Source organism: Pan troglodytes, chromosome 10 (assembly GCF_028858775.2).
Source record: "Pan troglodytes isolate AG18354 chromosome 10, NHGRI_mPanTro3-v2.0_pri, whole genome shotgun sequence".
In the NCBI taxonomy this organism is placed as follows: domain Eukaryota; kingdom Metazoa; phylum Chordata; class Mammalia; order Primates; family Hominidae; genus Pan; species Pan troglodytes.
Window position 1 is genome coordinate 26,736,288 of NC_072408.2, and position 22,157 is coordinate 26,758,444.

Consider the following 22,157-nt stretch of genomic DNA (forward strand, 5'->3'; position numbering starts at 1 on the left):
TTTTAGTAGAGATGGGATTTTACCATGTTGGCCAGGTTGGTTTCAGACTCCTGGCCTTAAGCAATCTGCTTGCCTTGGCCTCCCAAAGTGCTGGGATTACAGGTGTGAACCACCCTGCCTGGCCTTTGTTGTTTATAAGCCACCTAATTTCGGGTACGTTATTATGGTAGCCCAAGTGGACTAAGACAAGGATCTAAAGCCTTCTCTCATGTACTGTTTTAATGACTTCCATAACTCAACATCAGAGAAAGTATCCAGAGAACATGAGAAAATTAAAGTTTTGTGGAGAATGAAAGTGAGCACATGAATAATTTCTCACCCCATGCAAAGGGTATTTGCAACCTCACTATTTTATTTGTTCTTTACCACAGTTTGTGATTTTGGCACATTTTTTCCCATTTCTTTTGGTGAGAAAAATGAAGCTCAGAGAGATTAAGTGACCTGTGCAAGACTGCCTAGCCAGTAAGGGTGGATTCTACGCTGCTCATGGTAAATCTGGACTCTTCTCTGTGACAGTCTGCCAAACACCTGGTTATGCATCCTTCCTTGTCATTCCTGAAGTGAAAAATGAAGGCAAGAAATGCTCCTGAAGTGAAGAATCAGGTATGTTTTCCCTCCAAAGGACTAAACCTAGTAGTGTGGCTAAGAATCCTTAGGAAACGTGGCAAAAGACCAACAGAGGCAAAGCAAATTAGTGGAAGACGCAGGAAGAAAAGTATGGAGGACTCAGTAAAAACCTTGCATGAAGATAAGAAATATAAATTATATTTTGTCAAAACCAACAGTTTTTTCAAATATAGAAGAAAGGGCAAGAGTGGAATTTGGATTTATATCCAAATTCCATCTCTCTAGGGCCTGTGCTGTTAACCATTTGCTATACTGAGACTCAGAGGAGAAAAAGAGCCTCGGCAGTGGGGGATCCTTTGACCAGATAGGACATGGTGGATTTTCATTTTTGGCTGTGTGGAAATTCTGTTGTTTCAATGCCCATACAATCAACAAATGACAAGCGAATCGATGACTTAGCTATCTAAAATACTTCATGGACATTTCTGCTTCCTTGTGCACTGTGTATGGAAGTGCACATCATCTTGTTCACTGGTGATTTGTGTTTTCTGGGTTCTGATGTTCTAGCACACTCAGATAGGAAAGGCCAAGAGAACTAAAATGATGGGCGCCCTCTCCAGTTTCGGAAGGAGATAGATTAGAACGGAGGGGCAGGAAAGAAGTGGGAATCGGGTTGTCTGAGGAGGTGGAGAGAGTTCCCAGTAATTACTGGGCTACAGGTGTAGGGGTAGCTCTCTGTATCCCAGTAACTACTCAGAACAGGTAAGGGGTAGCCCCTCAATTGTTCTTAACCAGGTGTGGGTCATCCTCATCAAGCACTTGGAAATGAATGGAGGATTTTTTTTGTTGCCAATGACTTGGGTGTGCTATGATATTTAATGCCCAGGGTCAGAGAAGCTAAACGTCCTGCCATGCCTAAGTCAGGCTTACATAAAGTAGAATGATCTTTCCTCAAATGCTGATACCACCCCTATTGAAATTTACTGTGAGCTAGTCCTACTGACCTCAAAGACATTCTGGTGTCAGCAGTTGAAGAATGAGGGAAAAGCATAAAGAAGGTTTGAAAAGATTCTGGGAAGAAACTAGATGTATCTTTAATATGTTTTATTCAGATGGTTAGAGTGTGTGTGTATAAGAGATAGATCTATTTGACCGGGTGCAGTGTCTCATGCCTGTAATCCCAGCACTTTGGGAGGCCAAGGCGGGTGGATCATGATGTCAGGAGATCAAGGCCATCCTGGCCAACATGGTGAAACCCTGTCTCTAAAAATTAAAAAAAAAATTAGCTGGGCGTGGTGGCATGTGCCCATAATCCCAGCTACTCTGGAGGCTGAGGCAGGAGAATTGCTTGAACCTGGGAGGCAGAAGTTGCCGTAAGCCGAGATCACACCATTGCACTCCAGTCTGGCGATAGAGCAAGACTCTGTCTCAAAAAAAAAAAAAAAAAGAGATAGATCTTTTTGAAGGGTCGTTATGTTAAGAAAATTATTAAATTATCTCATACATGTTTACATTTATGTGATCTGCTAATGTGATTTAAAATTCAGTTATTATGTTGATATGGTTTGGATTTGTGGCCCCACTTAAATCTCATGTTGAATTGTAATCTCCATTGTTGGAGGAGGGGCCTGGTGGGAAGTGACTGGATCTTGGGGTTGGCTTTTAATGGTTTAGCACCATCCCCCTAGTGCTGTCTTGTGATAGAGTTCTCACAAGATCTGGTTGTTTGAAAGTGTGTAGCAACTCCTCCTTTGCTCTCTCTCTCCTGCCGATCATGTGAAGGTGTATCTACTTTCCCTTTGCCTTCTGCCATGATGATAAGTTCCCTGAGACTTCTCCAGAAACAGAAGCCCGTACAGCCCATAGAACCATGGGCAGATTAAACCTCTTTTCTTTATAAAATTACCCAGTCTCAGGTATGTCTATAGCAGTGTGAGAATGGACTCATACAGATGAATTGTTCTTTTAATGCATTGTCAAAATTCATTTGATGTCATTTTTAAATGTTTGCATCTTTATTCATAAGTGAAATTTGCCTATAGTTTTCTTTTTTTGAATTATCTTTATTATGCTATGTTAATAGCACAAGAATGCATAACATAAATAAAATGAATTGCCTGGTTGAGAATGGAGAAAATAAATTAGGAATTATTTGTACTTTAAAACTTAAATATAATTCAGCTGTTGTATTTTCTGGGCTTAGTATCTTTTAAAAAATGGCAGACCTTTACTTAGCTTTCCAGTGTTTTCTGTGATGACTGATCTGGTCAGATTTTCTATCTCTTACTTGGCAAAACATAGTAGTTTTTATTTTGGTAGAAAACTAACCATGTCCTCTAAATTTTCAAATTTATCACTGTCCCTGAAAAACAGAGGCTGAAGCAAGACAAGTGGTAAGGTTTTATTGAAAGGTGATATTCTGGGATAGAGAGACAGGGAACAGGGAAACAAGAGAAAGAAGGATGGAAAGCAAATGGAAATTGGCAAGCTGGCCACCGCCTCATGAACTGTGAAGAATATGATATCCACTCAGACAGGACAATACCAGACAGGCTGTACATACAGAAAAGACATGTTGGAATAGTCCACTGGAGGGGGAAAGAGAGATGGATTGCTCCATTACCTTCCTCCCGTCTCATTTCTCTCTTATTGGTCAATGTTTGCCTCATGGCGAGTTCAGTCCATGCACTTTTAGGTGGTATCACCTGGCTTCTTTGGGCAGCTGCTGCGGAGGCCACGTCCCACCCTGTGGAATGCCAATTCTTTGGAGTCTGCATTGGAGTTTAGAAGGGCAGGAGGAATCGGAACCTACACGGGTCCGACTGAATTGGGCCAAGAGGTGCCAGAGCTTCTGCAGCTTCTGGCATGATGAGAAGGCATTAGGAAGGCCATGTTTCCAGAGCCTGGCATTCACCTCAGGACAGAATGAGATAGCCAGAGATGTCAGTAGATGCGGTGGTGGTGGCAGCAGGGGCAGTTGTGTGGCTGAGAGACAAGTGAAGCTTTGGGAATCTGAGGTGACTATAACATGTCTCTGAAATAATTTCCATAGATATGCATGTATATTCTTTTTTTTTTTTTGAGACGGAGTTTTGCTCTCGTTGCCCAGGCTGGAGTGCAATGGCGCGATCTCAGCTCACTGCAACCTCCACCTGCCAGGTTCAAGTGAGTCTCCTGTCTCAGCCTCCCGAGTAGCTGGGATTACAGGCATGCACCACCACGCCCAGTTGATTTTGTATTTTTAGTAGAGACGGGGTTTCTCCATGTTGGCCAGGCTGGTCTCAAACTCCCGACCTCAGGTGATCCACCTCCCTCAGCCTCCCAAAGTGCTGGGATTACAGGCGTGAGCCACCGTGCCCGGCTGTGTGTATATTCTTTTATGATTGTTAAATCACTTAAAAATATGTGTTTTATCATGATTTAAAATAAGCTTTTAAAAACATGTGTTTATCACCTTGTTATCTTAAAGGTTGTATGTTTTCGCTTTTTCTCTTTTTCCACTAATCAGGTTTGCCAAGAGTTTATCTATTTAAAAAAATATTTCTGGGGAAATAGCTTTCTGTTTTATGTATTCTTTATAATTGCTTTCTGAACAAATTTAACATTTTATCTCTGATAATTCCCTCCTTTATTTTGTTATTTTTGAGGCTATATTTTAAACTTTTTACATTTATTACTTGTTTTGTTTTTAATATTGATGGGTATTAAGGCATTTAATGATATAATTTTGGATTTGAGTATAGTTTTACCTGTGGCCCATGGGTTTTGGCATGAAAACTAACTATCTGTTAGTTTTTTGTTGTTGTTTCTTTCTTTTCTTTTTTTTTTTTTTGAGACAGAGTCTTGCTCTGTCGCCCAGGATGGAGTGCAGTGGCACGATCTCAGCTCACTGCAACCTCTGCCTCCCAGGTTCAAATGATTCTCCTGCTTCAGCCTGCCGAGTAGCTGGGATTACAGGCCTGCACCACCATGCCCAGATCACTTTTTTTGTATTTTAAGTAGAGACGGGGTTTCACCATGTTAACCAGGCTGGTCTCGAACTCCTGACCCCAAGTGATCCGCCCACCTCCACCTCACAAATTGCTGGGATTACAGGCGTGAGCCACCACGCCCGGCCTCCCTTTTTGTTACTTTTGAGACAATATACAAGATACAATTATAATTTTGAAACAGGGTTCTGGAGTGACAATTTCCAATTCAAATATGACATCACAGAGCTTCTTACGAGAGATTTGGGTGTATCTATAGGTCTTTCTGTGGCTTGAACCAAACTTTCTCTTAGGAAATCATTATAAAGATAATTTATAATAATGACAAATTTAGATAAATACTTGAAATAACCTTAACCCAGTTTTCAGTGTGAATAGACACAGAAAGTCAACTTGGAACAAACCTTCTTTGTTTAGGTGAATAATCTCTTGTGTTGTCTTCCATATTCAGGAGAATTGTCCCCGTCACGCTGATCTGAGTTTTAACTCCAGAGCTGTTTTGACTCTGCCGATATTTTGACCTTGTATGCATGACTATAAACATTTTAGTCAGTCTTATACAGACATTGATGAACTCATTAGTAAAACAGTTTTTGGAGTAAACTCTACTAAGAAAATTAAATTCTTGTCCACTTTAGCCTTACTGCCTATTATGGTAAGCAGACCCGTCCTATCTCTTGTGTTTAAGTGACTCTGTTGGCCCCTTCCACTCTGGGTCCCATAATCTTCATATCTTCATTGAAATAATGGAGCCCATTGCAAGAGCAGCTTTTCCCGCTTTATCTTGATTTGTAGAGTTCAACTACTAAAGTATTTTTTTTTTTTTTTTGAAAGTCTCGCTGTGAAGCCCAGGCCGGAGTGCAGTGGTATGATCTTGGCTCACTGCAACCTCCGCCTCCCGGGTTCAAGCGATTCTCCTGCCTCAGCCTCCAGAGTAAGCTGGGATTACAGGCGTGTGCCGCTGCACGTGGCTAATTTTTTGTATTTTTAGTAGAGACGAGGTTTCACCATGTTGTCCAGGCTGATCTTGAACTCCCAAACTCAGGTAATCCACCCGCCTTGGCCTCCCAAAGTGCTAGAATTACAGGCATGAGCCACTGCACCCGGCCTAAAGTGCTTTTCAAAAGAACTGGTACTTCCCTTAGTCTTTAAATATTTCTCAGGGCCCTGGTAAAGACCTGGAGACCTGGACCTTTTTAGGAGACAAATCTGGGGACAGATAAGTTAGTTGCATATGATAATTTTAGTTTATTATTGGGAGACAAAGTTGGGGACAGATAAGTTAGTTGCATATGATAATTTTAGTTTATTACTCTCATCTCTCTAGATCTTTTTTTTTTTTTTCCTTCTCTTTGCACGATCTGGGAACTCAGCCTCATTTAGCATAGGTGACAACTGACTCCAGATTTGAGTTAAGCAACCAAGAAAACAGCTGAAAGCCATGTGGGTTACCTAGAGCTCGTATATTGGATCCAGAATTTTTGGCATTTGTTTCCATGTTTATAAGTTTAGAAAATCTAAAATTATGTTCCGTTCCCTCTAATCTGTCATTCCCAGAATCCATTTTTACATTTATTCTCCAGGTTTCTGGTGATATAAATTAGTCAATTCTTGTAATTTATTGTTGTTGTATATTCCATGGTTTGACTTTGTAACTTATCTTAAAGGGCATGTTGGATTACGTCTTTAGTCATGAGTATAGAAGCAAGGAGGAGAGAGGCTTGGGGGGAATTGGCACCCCTTGAGAAGCAACTACCTTAGGTGAGGTATTTAAAAATCAAGGCTCCTATATTGTCAGGAGCAGACTTAACTTAATGGACAAGGAAATTATTTCATCTGGCAAGAGAGGCTTAGTAGTTTTAAGGGTTTGGGATGCCAATGGACTCCATTCCAACTCTTAGGGCCCCACTCTTTCTCAATTAGCTACTTAACAGAGGGCTGTGAAAGCAACCTACTTTGCAATTGGGCAAATTGTGTCTGAGTTTCAGGAGTCTTGGCCAAACAACTGCAAGATATAGGGGACTCTTTTTTAGGGTAGTCATAGAAACCCTTTAATCGTGATTGTGCCTTGAGCTGATAACTTTAATATTGAGCTTGGAATTTTCTTTATTTAAGCTTTCCTGTGTGGAAGCAGGAGTCACTCAGTCTTGCCAACAGAAGGTTACCTCATTCCAGGTTACTGCAGGTGATCACGTAAGGAACACTTTCGTCCCATGTAAGATGAACTACCAGTCCTGTAATGATAATAGGATCGTCACTGCTTTCAAATCCAACTGAGGAAAAAAAATTAGTCAAAGATTCTTACTTCTTTGCGTGTCTGTTGACAGCAAAATGTTTGGCCTTAGTTATTCTGTGGTTTACTGTTCTTAGTTTGAAACCCTCTTGCTAGTTGTAACAGAAAGGGCTTTATTAAAGGGTGTTAGGTAGCTCACAGAATTTCTGCAACGACTAGATCATCAGGCTTTGACATTACAAATGCAAACATATTTCAAGTTCTACCAATTATATTTAAAGGAAATCCAGCCTGTCCCTCTTTCAGGGCCCTAATACCATTTCCTTTTACCCTGACAATAATTTCCAGTGAAGACAGTTTTGCAGATACATGTTATCCAGTGGTTTCCTTAATCCCTTTGACTTATGTTACTATTATAAGGGTTAGGCAAAGATAATAAAACTAAAAGGCAAATGCTACACTCACCTTTAATTGGCAAGGAAACATTGCATAAAATGTTTTATAAACACTATCCTGTAACAACAGGATAGTAGCCAGGAATTTACATATTTGTTCTTGCTTTTCCCTAAAAAGATTGGCAATTGATTCTGATTTACCTTTGGGTAAACTTTAGCTTTTGATAGTTAGCAGACTTTTTTTGCGCTGAGGTTGAAGAGTTGGTGGTTTTACTTTTAATTTTTAAGGAAAATAACCACCCTAGTGCCTTTTGATTCTCTGGAAACCCAAGTCCTGTTTTATTAAAGCCAATTCTTCAGTAAAAGAACATTGGCAAAGGACTATTTTCTGTACTTCTTTCAAAATGACCTTGGGCTCCCATGCATAAAGTTTTTGGAATTTAAAAAAAAACCCTGGTAATTGATGATTTTAGGTTAAGTGACCAGATTCCCGGCAATCAGATCTTTCAGGCAAAGAAACTCTATTTTTTATCTCCAAAACACTCTTTAATAGAACAGGAAACAAACATGAAAGGAAGGCCTAAAGGAAGCTTGGCTGTTTATTCTGGTTATAGTGTTCAGATAATTGTTCCATTATTTGCCTCCCTCTTTTGCTAATGCTGATGCCCCAAGAACAATTATTTTGTTCTCTTAGAAGCAGACTGTGGTTTTAGAAAATTTACGCAGTGCAGGAGAGGTCAACTCATACAAAATCTTTACCTAATATGTTGTGAGTTTACTATCCCATGAGGTTCCATCTCCGTCTAAGAAGCGTTTCAAGAGACTTATCTTTTTTTATTTTTTTTGAGACAGAGTTTCACTCTTGTTGCCCAGGCTGGAGTGCAATGGCATGATCTTGGCTCATTGCAACCTCTGCCTCCCAGGTTCCAGCGATTCTCTTGCCTCAGCCTACTGAGAAGCTGGGATTACAGGCTAGTGCCACCACGCCTGGCTAATTTTCGTATTTTTAGTAGAGACGGGGTTTCACCATGTTGGTCAGGCTGGTCTTGAACTCCTGACCTCAAGTGATCCAACCGCCTCGACCTTCCAAAGTGTTGGGATGATGGGCGTGAGCCACAGCGCCCAGCCTGTATTAGTCCCATTTTAGGCATTACTGCTTGAATGTTTTGCATAAAAAGTGAGTCAGTGATTCATCAGTTTTTCAGGTTATTCTATTGTCGCTTCATTTTGTAAGTTTCTGGGTTCTATCCGTAATGCTTCATGTCTCAATTGATTTGTTAGAAGAGGAAATTGGTTTCTTGAATTGGTTTGAAAACCTTTAGGATAAAAACTCAAGTTAAAAATTTTTATCAAGGACATAAATATGTACAAAGCACTGTGTTAGACTTTTGGAAACAGAAAAGAATTTATGATTTAGTAATCTTGATAGAAGCAAATGAAATAATAAACAGTTGCCTAGGTGAAGCTAATCCTTTGCTTTGAAGATTTTCAGGCTAAATCAACTCATTAAGGGCTGGTCTTATGATTATTAAAAACATATAATTACCCATGAGGTATGATAGGAGAGGTATTCTGAATATAGTCACACATGTGTGCTCCATGTCCCCAGTTCCCCAAGCTCAAGGCCTTGTAATTTGGTCTAAAATTTTACAGTTAGAGATTTCATTCCTTTGAGATCTAGTAGCTTTTTAGACTTTTTGAGCGCTCTATTAAAGTTCAAGACTTTTTTTTTTTCTCTTTCCAATTTTTATTTTAGGTTCAGAGGGTAAATGTGCAGGTTTGTTACATGGGCAAATTGCATAACATAAGCGTTTGGTGTGCAGATTATTTTATTATCCAGGTAACAAGCATAGTACCTGATAGATAGTTTTTCAATCTTTACCCTCCTCCCAGTCTCCACCCTCAAGTAGGCCCAGGTGTCTTTTGTTCCCTTCTTTGCGTCTATGTGTACTCAATGTTTAGCTCCCACTTATGAGTGAGAACATGTGGTGTTTTCTGTTCCTGTGTTAGTTTGCTTAGGATAATGGCCTCCAGCTGCATCCACATTGCTACAAAGGGCATTATCTCATTCTTTTTTATGGCTGCATAGAATTCCACAGTGTATATGAACCACATTTTCTTTATACAGTTTACTGTTGATAGGTATTTAGGTTGATTCCATGCCTTTGCTATTGTGAATAGTGCTGCAATGAACATAGACATGCTTGTGTCTTTATGGTAGAACAATTTATATTCCTTTGGCTACATACCCAGCAATGGGATTGCTGGGTCAAATGGTAGTGCTGTTTTAAGTTCTTTGAGAACTCTCCAAACTGAATTCCGCAATGGCTGAACTAATTCACATTCCTGTGAGCTGTGTATAAGCATTCCCTTTTCTCTGCCACCTTGCTGGCATCTGATATTTTTTGCCTTTTTAGTAATAGCCATTCTGACTGGTATGAGATGGTAACTCATTGTGATTTTGATTTGCATTGATCTGACGATCAGTGATGTTGACCATTTTTTCATCTGCTTGTTGACCACATGTAAGACATCTTTTGAAAAGTGTCTCTTCATGTCCTTTACCCATTTGTTAATGTTTTTTTTTTCTTCTTAATTTGTTTAAGTTCCTTATAGGTGCTGGGTATTAGACCTTTGTTGGATGCATAATTTGCAAATATTTTCTCCCTTTCTGTAGGTTGTTTACTCTGTTGATAATTTCTTTTGCTGTGCAGAAGCTCTTTAATTAGGTACCATTTGTCAATTTTTGTTTTTGTTGCAACTGCGTTTGGAGTCTTCATTATGAAATCTTTTCCAGGGCTGATGTCCAGAATGGTATCTCCTAGGTTTTCTATAATTTTAGGCTTTACATTTAAGTCTTTAACCATCTTGGATTGATTTTTGTATATGGTGAAAGGAAGGGGTTTAGCTTCAACCATCTGCACATGGTTAGCCTATTATCCCAGCACAATTTATTGACTAGAGATTCCTTTCCGCGTCGCTTGTTTTTGGCAGCTTTGTCAAAGATCATATGGTTGAAGGTATGCAGTATTATTTCTGAGTTCTGTAACCTGTTCCATTGGTCCATGTGTCTGTTTTTGTAGCATTACCATGCTGCTTTGGTTACTGTAGCTTTGCAGTGTAGTTTGAAGTTGGGTAGTATGATGCCTCTGGCTTGGTTATTTTTACTTAGGATTGTTTTTGCTATTCAGGCTCTTTTTTGGTTCCACATGAATTTTAGAATAGGTTTTTCTAATTTTGTAAAAAATTAGAATTTTTCTAATTCTGTAAAAGTTTGATAGGAATAGCACTGAATCTGTAAATTGCTTTGGGCAGTATGGCCATTTTAACCATATTGATTCTTTCTATCCATGAGCATGTAAACTATTTCCATTTGTTTGTGTTGTCTCTGATTTCTTTGAGCAGAGTTTTGTAATTGTTGTTGTAGGGATCCTTCACCTCCCTGGCTAGCTCTATTCCTAGGTATTTTATTTTTGGTGTGGGTATTGTGAATTGGATTGCGTTCTTGATTTGGCTTTCAGCTTGGATATTGTTGATATGTAGAAATGCTACTGATTTTTGTACATCATTTTGTATTCTGAAATTTTGCTGAAGTTGTTTATCAGATCTAGGAGCCTTTGGGCATAGAGCATGGGATTTTCTAGGTATAGAATGATATCATCTCCAGAGAGAGAGAGTTTGACTTCCTCTCTTCCTATTTGGATGCCTTTTATTTCTTTCTCTTGCCTGATTGCTCTGGCTAGGATTTCCAGTACCACGTGAACAGGAGTGGTGAGAGTGAGCATCCTTGTGCTGTTCTGGTTCTCAAGGGAATGCTTCGAGTGTTTGCCTATTTAGTATGATATTGGCTGTGGGTTTGTCATAGATGGTTCTTATTATTTTGAGGTATGTTCCTTCAGTGCCTAGTGGTGGATTAGCAGTAGGTGGGGGATACAGGTGAGTGTGTGCCAGCAAAGTGGTGGGGGGAGGCCAGGGGTGGGAGTGCGCTGTGGTAGGTGAGGTTAGTCTGTGAAGGAGCTATGGTGGGGCCAATGGGAAGTGCTCCCTTCTGGCATCTGACGCTGCCCTGCAAGTGGGTACTGCTGGGCAGAGAACCTGAAAAAGGCAGGCAGACTGTGGGCTACTCAAATCAGATGGGGCCCATCCCATGGACAAGATAGCCGTGTTCTGTCCAGCTCCATCAGTGAACAAAAGTCAAACCACCTGGAGGAGCTTGGCAAGCCTTGGCGGATGGGTGTCCCTAGCCAGTGCTCCACCTCAGCTGTTCCATGCCAAACCTTCTGGTCTCATCACAAGCTAGAGTTCTGTCCCTGCCACCTCTCCAAACAGCTCTGTCAGCTCAAATGTCCACGAGGGTCGTGGGGTCTCCTGCAACTACGAGGTTCTTGGTGAGAGTGGGCCACTCCTCTCCTGTTTAACTCAAACCATGCAAAGGAGTCGCTGGGGGTCAGGAATGAGTTCTGGTGCTCTGTAGTCTGGTGCAGGGTTCCCAGCTTCCTTCCCCTTCAGCCCAGAGTCTATGTCTTCCTTCGGTACGCTCTCAATGCCTTTCTTATTTGATCTGCTGGGAGTGTACTGGTCTGCTTGATGGTCTTGTCTTGTGGTGGGAGATGCTCTCCTGGCAGTGACTAGTTGACCATCTTGGCTTTTTCCTGAATCAAAGTTCAAGACTTTGACTACATCTGTGTGAGTTTCTAGGAGGGAATACCTTAAAGAGTTTGCTCACACCTAAGGGAGGAGAGTGGACAGCTAGCTGAGAGCAGCACTGAGGATTGAGAGGCTCTCTGGGATGGAAAGGAACCTGTTTTCTACCTTGGAACTCTTAGTCTTCCCTTCTTGAATGTGTCTTACCTGAACTTTGACTTTCTTTAAATTTTACTGCAGAACATATTGTTTGCATTTCACATTTGTTTCCATGTTGCCATATAATTGCTCCCTAGCTCTGTTGAAAACGTATTTTTGTTTTGGACATGCACGCATGCACTTGTCTCAAACCAAACAACTAACGCAGGAGTGGAGATAGAGATGATCGCTTGGACTTCGGTGTCTAGTGCAGTAGTAGTTAGAGGTCAGAGTTCAGAATAAATGACTTTTGTGTCCTGTCTGGGAATAGAATTTGACAACGTAGTGATTAATTTAGGAAGTGGCAAAGTTGTGTTTCTGTCTCTAAGTCCAGTATTCACTTTCATACCCAAGAAACTGTCTGTTTTGTTTTGTTCACAGGAAGGAAATAAAAGGATCAGGGCCCAGAATATAAGCTTTACCTATCCCATAACTCATCTTAGCTTTTCTGTATGTGTGTAATACAAATTAAACCTTTATTTTCTTCTGGATATCCTAATCTCTGATTTTTCTTGGAGCTCTGGAGGGAAAGCATCCTAATTGCCTAAAACTTGTTTCTCTCAGAATCTCTGTTTTTTCTTCAACCAGTAGGATTGGGCAGCATTGTGTCAGAAAAGCTGGACATTCTTGTCCAGCTGAGTCTTTGGAGGAAATGCTGTTTTTTATTGATTGACACCACTGGAGAGGAACCCCTTGGAAATGACAGATTTGGGATGTAAGGGTTACATTTGCTTTTGTTATGATGTCTGACTTTTATGATCCTTAAGACTGAACTGTTGCCCAGCCGAAATAGCTCAGTTGGGAGAGCGTTAGACTGAAGACTGAACTGTGAAATAATTTTTTATTTGAAATCAGCTCATTTTTTAAATACTTGTAGCTCTTAAAGCAATAATTTAATACCACATTAATTATGTTGCAGCAGTAATTGTGTAGGAATGCTAGGCTGTTATGATTGGTATTTCTATGATTGGTATTTATATATTCTTTCCATGAGGGTATTTATTATCAGGTTCATTCACAGCAGTGATTTAGAGTACCCCACATCAAGTGTTTTTCTTTGCATCTTTGCCTTCTCCCATTCTCTCCTTCTCCACTGTCCTTTTCACTACCCTTGTTGGGTCTTTAAGCTGAGGCTGGGATCATACTGGTTAACGTCTTTGTGCAAATGGATCTCTGACCACATTTCACAGTGAAATCAGAGAGTTTTGTAGGGTTGTTTAATCTATAGTTGCTCTTGGTTCCTGCTATGAAAATGAACATTTAAAAAATTGGTCAACTGGCTAGGTGTGGTGGCTCACGCCTGTAATCCCAGGACTTTGGGAGGCCAAGGTGGGTGGATCACCTGTGGTCAGGAGTTCCAGACCAGTCTGGCCAAGATGGCGAAAACCCGTCTCTACTAAAAATATAAAAATTAGCTGGGCTTGGTGGCATGTAATCCCAGCTACTCAGGAGGCTGAGGCAGGAGAATCGCTTGAACCCCAGAGGTGGAGGTTGCAGTGAGCCGAGATAGCGCCATTGCACTCCAGCCTGGGTGACAAGAGCGAAACTCCGTCTCAAAAAAAAATAAATAAATAAAATAAAATAAATAAATAAAAAATAAAAAAATAAAATAAAAAAATTGGTCAATTATATGATGTAAATAAAAGATTTCCATCTAGCTAAGGGTTCAGTCAGCCTTAAAAAAAAATACCTTACTTGCAAAACCAGTTTCCATTCAAGAACCAGGAAGCACCAGAGAGCTTTGATTCATATGTTAATTTTGCATTAGAAGATTAATCTTCACACTCTGATTTTATTGAGGCCCAGATGAATCCCATCTCCATGACTATGGCTTGAATTCCAGGAATATAGGCATGCCTTTTTTGTTTTCCTGCTTTTTCACGGATATATTTGAAAATCACTGTGGTCTAAATGTTTAATTCTGGAAGAACCAAAGTGATAAAGAGCTGGAATTGCTTTATACTCTACCATCTGTTTTGCCATTTGTCTTCTGTAAGGAGAGCATTACATCAGGCCTCCCCACCTAGTTCTCTTTGAGGCTCTGATTTAGCACATACCAGAAAGAAATGAACCATATGCAGGTCTTTCCAGCCAGTGAGATTTTGTTGCCATTTAAAAAAATAACGGTCTTCTATTGAGCAATAAGTTATATCAGAGGGCAATTCACTGGTCTTTATTCCCAATTTGTGTACAAACTCTGTAGTAAAACATTTGTGAGTATACCATGTGGTGAAATGAAGTTACCTATTGCATAGATAGCAGGCTGTATTTGGATGGGACTTCCTTGTGTTGGCTTATTTGGCTTACCCTCCAATTGGTTAATGTTTCAAGAGTATTTTAGAAGGGAAACAAGGGAAAACCTAGAAAAATATGATTTCTAAGCCTCTTACTTCATAGGGGTACACAGCAGCCTGTGGGTTTAGCTCTATGCATGTGAACACAAAAAGAAGACAGCTGCTAGATACCATAAAATTGTTAAGTTCTCCATCTGGTTTGCAATATGGGTGAAGATTTGCTGCAAATCTGGGTTGACTGCCATGCCCCAGTTAGTTTACAAATACACTGGTCCTTTTAGTTATAGAACATGAAGAGTGGTCCTAAGTGCCCAAGTATTAAACTCTTACACAAGCATTCAGCAAAAATGGGGTAAAGATGAAAGCAATACCACTTTATTTAAAATGTGCTCTACTTAATTTCTAAAAGTCTGGCAAAGAATAGAAAAATCTTAGGTCTAGTTTAAGTTGGGGATGACAGTGAAGTGAAAAAGAACACACATATATTTGTGTTACAATTGAAGCTGGCCTAATACATAAGATTTAGCACTTTGAATATGATGTTTTTTCCTTGAGAACATTATTTTTCTTAACAAAACAACCAATATTTTTGTAATTTATAATTAATATATGACAATCCCTGTAATTCTGGTATCAGAAGATCTGGTAAAATCTAATATGTTCTGTGTGTTGTAAGATTTTTACTTTCTGAATATAAATAAAGTCATAGTATCATTGAATGCTTTTATTCATTCGAAATCCGTTATTGAAGCAATCTCTGGGTAGCTGAGGTAATGCCGGCAGTCTAAATTCAAATGTCTTCACGAATTCTCCAGAAAAACAATAGCGATTTATGAGAAAAAAGAAATCCACGCGAATCCTATGCTTGCAGTATTATTCAAAGACTGAAGGCACTACAAATTTCAGATTACTTGAGTGTACAAAAATGAACACCTATTTCCCGTAGAGTTTTCTCTGAAGCTCTGTTGAAAGACTTGTGGACAGTTGTGGGTGGGGTAAGGGGTCTGAAACATTGCACAGAAGATAGAAGAGGAAATGAGATAAAATCACTTCCAGAAATAGAAGGTCCACCTAAATTTTTTTTTTTAAAACTGAAAAAAAGTCTAAAAACCAACAGCCATGAAGCAAAAAATATATTGTAAACTGAAATAAATAATCCCAAACATGCACTTCAAGATATTAAAAGGCATCTTGAAACAGAAATTCAAAAACTAAGAATAAGAATGAGCAAAAATTGTTCTGTGGTGAGCAGGTGCATGAAATCATACTCCCAAAGGTTGAGGGAGCTGAGAGGCTGAAGAAAAGAGGTTAACAAATTCAGTTTCTCAACAAGAAATATTTTATAGGGACTCGCCAACAGAAGCAATGTCCTGGGCAATCGGGAGGTGGTGGATCCCTGCACTCACCCTCCAGAAAGTACTCTTTATAGAACAAGCAATTTACGGTAAAACGCGTGCAGCTGGTTACATCTTCAGACTTTTTTTTGCCACAATATGTGGCTACTATGTGGATTATATCAGCAGCTTTATGAGGAGTAATCTACGCTCCAGGCATTGATGACCTTGCTGCAGAACACCTTGGTAGGTGGGGGTTAAACGTCTGTCATCATGGCAGTGTCCCTTCAAGATGGCACCACTGGCCCGGCGCCGTGGGTCACGCCTGTAATCCCAGCACTTTGAAAGGCAGAGGCGGGCGGATTACTTGAGGTCAAGAGTTCGAGACCAGTCTGCTCAACATGGCGAAACCCCGTTTCTACAAGAAATGAAAAAATTAGCAGGGCGCGGTGGTGCATGCCTGAAATCCCAGCTACTCAGGATGCTGAGGCAGGAGAATCGCTTGAACCCAGGAGGCGGAGGTTGCAGTGACCTGAGATCCTGCCACTGCACTCCAGCCTGGGCAACAGAGCAAGACCCTGTTTCAAAAAAAAAAAGAAAAAAAAGAAAAAGAAAGGTGGCATCATGGCATCACTCCTACCATGCAACAGGCTGTTCTTCTACAAAAAGAGAAATAAAATTACAGTTGCTTGAATCTAGGAAAGAAAAAGAAGAAGAAACCCAAATATCAGAAAGGAAAGACTAAATTCTTAGATATAACAAGGTACCTAAGAGAAAATATATTTGAATGAAAATTCAGCAAAAGGAAAAGTAGAAAAACAACTAAGAGAGTGAAAATGAAATAATAAAAGAAATAAAAAGGGTTAGGGTAAAATGATTGGAATGGAAGATAAGCAAAAAAAAAAAAGTTGCTCTAGGCATAACTGGAATTCCAGAAGAACAACAAAATAATGGAATAGTATAAAATAATTAAAACCATAATTCTAGAAAACCTTCTGGAAATAAAAAAAGGACTGACTTCATATATATATGTACATATATATATATATACAAATATATGTGTGTGTGTATATATATATATATATATGTACATATATATTTTTTGAGACAGGGTCTCTCTATGTTGCCCAGGCTGGTCTCAAACTCCTGAGCTCAAGTGATCCTCCTGCCTTGGCCTCCCAAAGTGCTGGGATTACTGGCATGAGCCACCACTCCCAGCCTGACTTTATATTGAAAGAATTTAGTAGGTACTTGGGAATAATGACCTGGAACAACAAACTCTGAGGCATGTCCTAGTAAAATTATTTATTTCAAGATAGAGACAAAAATCTTCATGGCTTTTAGGCAAAAAGGTCAAAGAACAAGATAATTATACTGGCATCAGATTTCTCACAAGCAACAGAGAAAACAAGGCAACTGAACAGCCTTTTCAAGAAAATCAAGGAAATAAAGTGTGAACCAAAACTTTATATCCAATTAAGCTCTTGTTTAGCTGTCAAGGCTATAGAAAAGCAATTTTAAACATGACACAAATGAAGGAACACTCTCCTAAGGAGCTATTTTTGAAGAGTCCACTAGAGGATGATTTTCATCCAACCAAAAATATGACTGGAAAAACTTTGACAAAAGGACTAATGGTAAGAAATTAATATCTTTCATGAATCATTTAGAGAATAAGTTGAGACATCATGCCGCTTTAGCCCTGAATACTTCAGGGTGTATATACTAATAACAAAAACTTTGTCTTTCATAACCTCAGTACAATTGCCAAAATTAGGATTGTAACATGGATTGAAGTACTGTATACATGTATGAGAGAGAGACTGATCCAGAGTCCCGGGTCACAAATCCCTATTAGCACTCATGACTTTCTTTCGTCTGCAACCACTCAGTAGTCCTTTTTTTTGGTCTTTCACGACCTTCATGTTTTTGAAGAATATAGACTAGTTATTGCATAGAATGCCCCTCAATTTGAGTTTGCCTGGTGTTGGGCTAATTCATGATATTTCTTCACGATTAGATTTGGGTTATGCTTTTGTTCTTTTCTTTTTTTTTCTTTTGAGACAAAGTCTCGTTCTGCCGCCCAGGCTGGAGTGCAGTGGTGCGATTTCGGCTCACTGCAACCTCCGCCTCCTGGGTTCAAGCGATTCTCCTGCCTCAGCTTCCTGAGTAGCCAGGACTACAAGTGCGCGCCACTATGCCTGGCTAATTTTTGTATTTTTAGTAGAGACAGGGTTCAGGTGATCCACCCACCTCAGCCTCCTAAAGTGCTGGGATTACAGGCGTGAGCCACTGCGTCCGACCTAAAATTTCTTTTAGTGTTTTAAAAATCTATATTTTGTTCTAGTATTCGATGTTTTATTGTTGTATGCATATGTTAATGCTCTTGCTCCCTGTTTTTTTTTTTTTTTTTTTTTTTTTTCATTTTTATTTTAAATGAGGTGGGGTTCTTGCTAGGTTGCCTCAAACCTGGCCTCAAGCTATCTTTCTACCTCAGCTTCCCAAGTAGCTGAAACTGCAGGTGTGGGTCACCATGCCTGGCTTTTTTTTTTTTTTTTTTTTTTTTTTTGATTTGGACTCTCGCTCCGTCTCCCAGGCTGGACTGCAGTGGCGCGATCTCGGCTCACTGCAAGCTCCGCCTCCCGGGTTCACGCCATTCTCCTGCCTCAGCCTCCCGAGTAGCTGGGACTACAAGCGCCCACCAACACGCCTGACTAATTTTTTGTATTTTTTTAGTAGAGAGGGGGTGTCACCGTGTTAGCCAGAATGGTCTCGATCTCCTGACCTTTTGATCCGCCCGCCTCGGCCTCCCAAAGTGCTGGGGTTACAGGCGTGAGCCACTGCGCCCGGCCATGCCTGGCTATTTTTATTAATTTTTTTTTTAATGAGATGGGGTCTGTGTCCCCTGTTTTAAAAATTTACTTTTGCCTTGGTCTGCCAGTTTTTTTTTAAAGTTTTCCTTTGGTGCAGCTGGTTTGCCAGTTTTTAATGGTTTCTTTGACTCTCACCTATTGCTTATATACCAATCAATGAACTTTTTTCTATTTTTACCCTTTCTCTCTATTCTCCTTCAATTTTAATTAAATTAGTAATTTATTTCTATGTCATCAAAACATACAAGATGTATATATTATGTTCCTGAGCTTATCCCCTTCTATTTTTTCCCTTAAATCTACCTTCAATGTATTAATTTTTTACCCTCAGTCCTTTTGCACAAATTTTTCCAGTCATATTTGGTTGGATGAAAATCATCCTCCAGTGGACTTTTTATGGCTCATTAGCAGAGTGTTCCTTCATTGAGGGGATTTGTATTGAGTCTGTTAAAATCCTTACTTTGGTGATTATGCTGTGGTTATGAAAGACAAAATCTTTTTTATTAGGAAATATACCCTGAAGTTTTTAGGGGCAAAGAACATGATGTCTCAACTTATTCTCAGATAATTCATGAAACACACACACACACAGAAGTAAATAATAGTAATTGTGGAATCTGCTGAAAGGTACATAGAATTTCTTGGAACTTTTTTGTAAATTTGAAATGACATCAAAATTATATAAACAATAAGTGTGGCGGAGGTCCGAGTAGACAGGCAGTGGACTCATGGTGCGTACGTAAGCCCTGTGGCATGTGCTGTCTCAGGGTGACGGGCAGAGGACACCACACCCTTCAACAACCTGGGGCAAACAACACGGTGGAGGAGGAAGTACAATCCTTACTTGCTTCACAAAAAGTTGAGGTAGGAGAATCTCACCAGCAAAGTGCCCCTTGGTGCTGCATTAGCGAGTCTGCAGAGGTGGTCACGGCACAGGCCGTGGAGCATAAGCTGTGCTGGGTCAACAGCTGGTAGGAAACATGAAGAGCCAGGTCAGGGCTTTCTTTGCTGTATAATTCAGAATTCCTGATGTGTTTTCCTTGTTGTTTGGTTCTCTTCTTATAATAAAGAGAACGTATGTACCAGACTAAAATAAATTTTATATGGAATTTAAAAATCACATACATATGTTATTATCTAATATATTTAATAGTTTCTATAACTGCTGAATGAGTTGATTATAGCTGCTCTTGCCACAGGAGGGAAAAATGGGAAAAATGCTCTTGCCACAGAAGGGAAAAATGAGATGATGGATATGTTAATTTCTTTCACTATAGTAACCATTTTACTATATATGTATCTCATAACAAGTTATATACCTTAAATATACACAATAAAATTTATTTTAAAAACCCAAAACCCTACATCACATTGTACACCTGAAAAATTATCATATTATAATTATATAGTTATATATTATAATTAAATATAGTTATATTTACTTTATATAAATAATATACATTTTATATAAAATTTAATAAATTAATTTTAATAAATTTAATTTAATTTTATTGACTCTCTCGTCCACCTAAGCCCTGGCAACCACTGATCTTTTTACTGTCTTCATGATTTTGCCTTTTCCAGAATGTCATATATAGCAGTTGGAATCACAAAGTATGTAGCCTTCTCAGATTGGCTTCTTTTACTTAGTAATATGCATTTAAGTTTCCTCCATGTCTTTTCATAGTTTGGTAACTATGAAAAGTTTTTTATTGCTGAGTAATATTCCATTGTCTGGTTGTACTGCAGTTTATTTACCCATTATTTTACTGAGGACATCTTGGTTGCTTCTAAGTTTTGGCAATTATGAATAAGGTTACTATAAACATGCATGTGCAGGCTTTTGTGTGGATGTAAGTTTTCAACTTACTTGGGCAAATACCAAGGAGCACAGTTGCTGGATCATATGGCAAGAGTGTGATTAGTTTTGTAAGAAACCGCTAAACTGTTCCAAAGTGGCCGTAACATTTTACATTCCCATCACCAGTGGATGAGAATTCCTGCTGCTCCACATCCTCACCAGCATTTGGTGTTGTCAGTGTTTTAGATTTTGGCCATTCTAATTGGTGTGTAGTGGCACCTCATTGTTTCAACTCACATTTTCCTAGTAACATATGATGTTGAGCATCTTTCCATGTGATTACTTGCCATCTTATAACTTCTTTGGCAATGCGTCTGTTCAAAAGTCTTTTGCCAATTTTTAATTGAGTTGTTTGTTTTCTGATTGTTGAGTTTTAAGAGTTCTTTGCATATTTTAGATAATAGTGCTTTATCAGATAAGTATTTTGCAAATATTTTCTCCCAGGCTGAGGTTTGTATTCTCTCTTAAGGATTTATGCTTTTTATCAAATCAAAATGCAGAGGCCAGGCGCAGTGGCTCACACTTGTAATCCCAGCACTTTGGGAGGCTGAAGCTGGAGGATTGCTTGAAGTCAGCAGGAGTTCAAGACCAGCCTGGGCAACATAGTGGGACCCCATCTCTACAAAAAATTTTTTTAAAAAATTAGCCAGGCATGGTGGTGCGTGCCTGTGGTCCCAGACACTTGGGAAGCTGAGGTGAGTGGATTGCTTGAACTTGGGATGTGGAGGTTGCAGTGAGCTGTGATTGTGCCATTGCACTCCAGCCTGGGTAATAGAGTGAGACCCTGACTGTATAAAAAAAAATGCAAAGAGAGAAACTATCAAATACACAAATCAGAATGTCTATAGGTAAAAGCAATCCAATTCCTTAAAGAGAAACATCAACATTCTTGCTTTTAAGAGCACAAAGGCGTTTATCCCAAGGTCTTCAATAAAGGGGATTTTATGTAATGTAATGAAGAATACTTACCACAGGCTTCTCTTTCCTATGCACCAAACCATGTAATGACCTCGCCTTTGTTTTGAAGGAACCTCAGAGCATTGACTACTGTGTGTTAAGGTTATAAAGCAGGAAGATATTCCTAGAAATAGAATTTATATAAGAAATCTAAGTTGGCCTTTGCAACTCTTCTTCTTTTGCTCTCTCTCCCTCTGCTCTTTGTCTTAACCTCGCCTTCCTCTTTTTAATTTCCTCTCTCCCCCACTTCTTTCTTTTTCTTCTTCCATTCTCTATATTTAACTATTGAGAGGAAAAGAAAAAGGAAATAGAACTCCTTGTTGAAAAGCTGTCTCAAAAGTCTCTGGAATTGTGTTCTCTCACTTCGCTTCCCAAGCGAAGGCCTTAGGCTAAAGTTAATGGCGTGGACTTCTATTCACAATCATTGCATGAAATGTGCTGTCTTCCCAAAAAACCTTATGGTAAATATAACTCCAATGTTTGCAGATGAATTTCTGTATGATCTATTAATATAGATCAATAACATAACATGAATATAGCATCTCAACATCTTTTTCTGCATTCCTTGTCTTTGCCCGTGCCAGCCACATGGGTGGGCATCTGCTCTGGATGGCACCTGAAGGGCATCTCCCTTCCTAAGGGAAGGGAGAGTGTGGCTCTGCCCTGGAGATGTGGTGGGGGTTGGACTGTAGGTGTTACTCAGGGCTATGGGAGTTTGAAACATACATGGTCATAGATACATGGGGGTAATGAGAGATGATTAGGAGTAAGGGAGAAAGTGTCTGGGCACAAGAGAAATGGTAATTGCATTT

At 39.5% G+C, this 22,157-nt stretch overlaps 1 long non-coding RNA gene across 1 annotated transcript in view; it reads left to right on the forward strand.

The window, feature by feature from the left end:
* The first annotated feature begins 371 nt into the window (after window positions 1–371).
* LOC134807467 (uncharacterized) overlaps window positions 372–22,157 on the forward strand; it is a 71,343-nt gene continuing 49,557 nt past the window's right edge. The window contains exon 1 of the long non-coding RNA XR_010147992.1: window positions 372–603. This is a non-coding gene — a long non-coding RNA (uncharacterized LOC134807467). The remainder of the gene's footprint in view (window positions 604–22,157) is intronic.